The following is a 5,016-nucleotide window of genomic DNA, read 5'->3' on the forward strand; positions in this document are numbered from 1 at the left end:
CCAAAAAATTGCAAGCAAAACATTTTAGCTGCCCCCCTCTTGACAGCAGAGTTTAAAGAGTTAATTTCCTGCACATTTAACCATGGGCTGAAGAGAATGTTGCAGTTTTACAGCTAATTCCCGGCAATTCTACATATTTTGCCATTGGGTAGAGAGAAATGTTTGCAGATTTTAATATGATGTCTGAGTGAGTGAGAGTGACTAACAAAATCAATGCGGGCCCCCTGGTTGGTAATTAGACCATGATTAAGTTTAGATAGTTGGCTAGACTAACTTACCAATCAAAAAAAAAATGCTGACATGGGCTAATTGGGCTAAAACTGCTGACATTTTTTAAATTGACCCTTGTGTATTCTACTTTTCTAACTCTCAACAGTAAGTTGAGACCCCGACTGAGGTCCCCAAAAAATATATAATATTATTGGGGGACGGACCATTTTACCTGCTTATAACATTGGACATGTTCCCCCCGGCTCTTACACCCCTGGTCACTGGTTCAAATACCTGAGCCAAGAAGGTAAAAAAATCTGTTGAGTAGGAATGCAATTCTCAATGCAATTCTCAATGCAATTAAAGCCTTTAAGTCCGGGAAAACTCCAGGGCTGGATGGCATACCAGTTGAGATATATCAAACCTTTTTTGATGTACTCAGAGAACCATTATTAGCATGTTTTGACCACTTCTATAAAAATGGTAGATTATCAGATACTCAACAAGAAGGTCTGATTTCGCTATTACTGAAACAGGACCAGGTGGTAAATATAAAGATACAGTCCATTTAAAAAATGTGAGTCCCCTTATACTTCAGTGTTTTGACGCAAAATTATAGCAAAATGCAGAGCGCATAGAATTAAAAAGGTATTGTCGGATAATATTAATCCAAATCAGACAGCCTTTTTACATGGACGATACATTGGAGATAATATAAGACTGGAGACAATAGAACACTATGAAAAATCTGCGAAAGCAGGCCTGATATTCATAGCTGACTTTGAAAAGGCTTTTAATAAAGTACGACTGGAATTGATATATAAATGCCTGGAATATTTCAATTATGCCTGGAATATTTCAATTATGACCAGGGAAAGTATTCAGTTTATTAGGCTACAGTTTTGAAGTGGACATACTCAGTATTCATATCCCGAAAGAAAGAAATGATCTCACTTCACTAACATTTTATAGAAAGTTCGTAAAAATAGATAAGATCTTGCTACCATGGAAAGGAAAATACCTGTTTATTTGTGGGAAAATTACCCTGAATAACTCTTTAGTCAGGTTACCTATTTGCTTATGGCCCTGCCAACACCTAACGACTTGATTTTTAAATTATAAAAGCAAAAAAGATTCAATTTTATTTGGGATGGCAAGCCAGACAAAACTAAACGGGCCTATTTATATAATGCATATGAATTTGGAGAGCAGAAACGATTAAATATTAAAGCATTAGACCTCTCACTAAAGGCTTCAATCATACAAAAGCTATACATAACTCCAAACTGGTTCTCTAACAGATTAGTAAAAATGGCTCACCCTGTGTTCAAGAATGGCCTTATTCCCTTTATTTAGATTACAACCTCTCACTTTAGGTTATTTGAAAATGAAATCATCTCAAAAATATCGCTATTTTTAAAACAAGCCATAGAAAGTTAGTTGCAATTTCAGTTTAATCCACCAGAAAAGACACAACAAATATTACAACAAATATGATGGTTAAACCCAAATATATTAATTCATAAAATAAATAAAAAATGTATATTTGGATTTAAAAAATAAAAATAAAAATGGTATTATATCATAAATAGGCCTGGTGGAGTTATGTCATACATGCAGCCAACAAAAATATATGGAAATGTCTACTCTATCCAAAATGACAACCAACTAATTGCAGCATTACCTAAAAAATGGAAGAGGCAAGTGGAAGGGGGAGAAAGTAAGGAACTTGTTTGTTGGTTTTGCATTAAACACTAAAATTGGTTAAAGGAAATTGTGATAAATAAAAAAGTGTACCAGTTTAATTTAAGGACCAAAAAATTGACAGCTGTGCCATACAGATTGCAAAATAGTTAGGAAGAGATTTTCGATGTACCGATTCCATGGCACATGGTTTACGAACTGATACACAAAACGACGCTGGATTCAAAACGTACAAGTTTTTCAATTTAAATTATAATACAAAATTCTTGCAACCAACATAATATTATATATATGGGGGATACAACCATCCCAGCTCTGCAGATTTAGCTGTGAAGAGAGAATCATTAGATAATTTGTTTTGGTACTGTCCATATTGTAATGCGTCTGTGTGTAGCTGGTGAGATGAGTCAGGCGCAGGACAGCAGATATGAGTAATGAAAGCAATTTTACTCAATAATATAACAATACACGTCATATAAATACAAGGCCACAAATACGGACAGCAATACAATAAACAATTACTCACAAACAAACATGGGGGAACAGAGGGTTAAATAATGAACAAGTAATTGGGGAATTGAAACCAGGTGTGTAAGACAAAGACAAAACAAATGGAAAATGAAAAGTGGATCGGCGATGGCTAGAATGCCGGTGACGTCGACCACCGAATGCCGCCCGAACAAGGAGAGGGACCGACTTCGGCAGAAGTCGTGACATATTTAGCTTGTTTTTGGTCGCAGGTTCAGGAATGGCTGTGATTCAGGAACAAGCTAAGCGTCAGTATAGAGACAAAGTAGAGTCGCAATTCAACGGCTCAGACACAAAAGGTATGTGGCAGGGTCTACAGTCAATCACGGATTACAAAAAGAAAACCAGCCCGTCGCGGACCAGGATGTCTTGCTCCCAGACAGACTAAACAACTTCTTTGCTCGATTTGAGGACAATACAGTGCCACTGACACGGCCCGCTACCAAAACCTGTGGACTCTCCTTCACTGCAGCCAACGTGAGTAAAACATTTAAACGTGCTAATCCTCGCAAGGCTGCAGGCCCAGACGGCATCCCAGCCGCATCCTCAGAGCATGTGCAGACCAGCTGGCTGGTGTGTTTACAGACATATTCAATCAATCCTTATCCCACTCTGTTGTTCCCACATGCTTCAAGAGGGCCACCATTGTTCCTGTTCCCAAGAAAGCTAAGGTAACTGAGCTAAACGACTACCACCCCGTAGCACTCACTTCCGTCATCATGAAGTGCTTTGAGAGACTAGTCAAGGACCATATCACCTCCACCCTACCTGACACCCTAGACCCACTCCAATTTGCTTACCGCCCCAATAGGTCCACAGACGACGCAATCGCAACCACACTGCACACTGCCCTAACCCATCTGGACAAGAGGAATACCTATGTGAGAATGCTGTTCATCGACTACAGCTCAGCATTTAACACCATAGTACCCTCCAAACTCGTCATCAAGCTCGAGACCCTGGGTCTCGACCGCCCTGTGCAACTGGGTACTGGACTTCCTGACGGGCCGCCCCCAGGTGGCGAGGGTAGGTAACAACATCTCCACCCCGCTGATCCTCAACACTGGGGCCCCACAAGGGTGCGTTCTGAGCCCTCTCCTGTACTCCCTGTTCACCCACAACTGCGTGGCCATGCACGCCTCCAACTCAATCATCAAGTTTGCGGACGACACTACTGTGGTAGGCTTGATTACCAACAACGACGAGACGGCCTACAGGGAGGAGGTGAGGGCCCTCGGAGTGTGGTGTCAGGAAAATAACCTCACACTCAACAAAACAAAGGAGATGATCGTTGACTTCAGGAAACAGCAGAGGGAGCACCCCCCTATCCACATCGAAGGGACAGTAGTGGAGAGAGTAGTAAGTTTTAAGTTCCTCGGAGTACACATCACGGACAAACTGAATTGGTCCACCCACACAGACAGCGTGGTGAAGAAGGCTCAGCAGCGCCTCTTCAACCTCAAGAGGCTGAAGAAATTCGGCTTGTATCCAAAAGCACTCACAAACTTTTACAGATGCACAATCGAGAGCATCCTGTCGGGCTGTATCACCGCCCGGTACGGCAACTGCTCCGCCCACAACCGTAAGGCTCTCCAGAGGGTAGTGAGGTCTGCACAACCCATCACCGGGGGAAAACTATCTGCCCTCCAGGACACCTACACCACCCGATGGCACAGGAAGGCCATAAAGATCATCAAGGACAACAACCACCCGAGCCACTGCCTGTTCACCCCGCTATCATCCAGAAGGCGAGGTCAGTACAGGTGCATCAAAGCAGGGACTGAGAGACTGAAAAACAGCTTCTATCTCATGGCCATCACTGTTAAACAGCCACCACTAACATTGTGTGGCTGCTGCCAACATACTGACTCAACTCCAGCCACTTTAATAATGGAAAAATTGATGTAAAAAATGTATCACTAGCCACTTTAAACAATGACACTTATATAATGTTTACATACCTTACATTACTCATGTCATATGTATATACTGTACTCTATACCATCTACTGCATCTTGCCTATGCCGTTCTGTACCATCACTCATTCATATATTTTCATGTACACATTCTTCATCCCTTTATACTTGTGTGTATAAGGTAGTTGTAGTGAAATTGTTAGGTTAGATTACTCGTTGGTTATTACTGCATTGTCGGAACTAGAAGCATTTCGCTACACTCGCATTAACATCTGCTAACCATGTGTATGTGACAAATAAAATTTGATTTGATTTGAGAATTGCAACATTTACCTGGAGTTAACTCTGCAAATAGCAATGCTGGGTGATCTGAAAAGTCATAGTCAATCGATCAATAATAATAATACTCTTAGCAAAAAAAAATATCTTTAATTTACAATCTGTAGTAACTATGAGAATAGAAAGGTTCAGAACTTTTGTGAAACATCACAAAACAGAAAATGTATGACAAATAGATCTCAAAACTGCATGGTATTCGGAGATATATGGGAGAGCTGACGGGTGGGACTAAAAATAACAACAGCAAAAAAGATAACTATTGTAAAATATTTTGTGTCTGTAAAATGTACAGTGCATTCGGAAAGTATTCAGACCCCTT

This window comes from Salvelinus alpinus, chromosome 30 (genome assembly GCF_045679555.1).
Source record: "Salvelinus alpinus chromosome 30, SLU_Salpinus.1, whole genome shotgun sequence".
NCBI classification, from domain to species: Eukaryota; Metazoa; Chordata; class Actinopteri; order Salmoniformes; family Salmonidae; genus Salvelinus; species Salvelinus alpinus.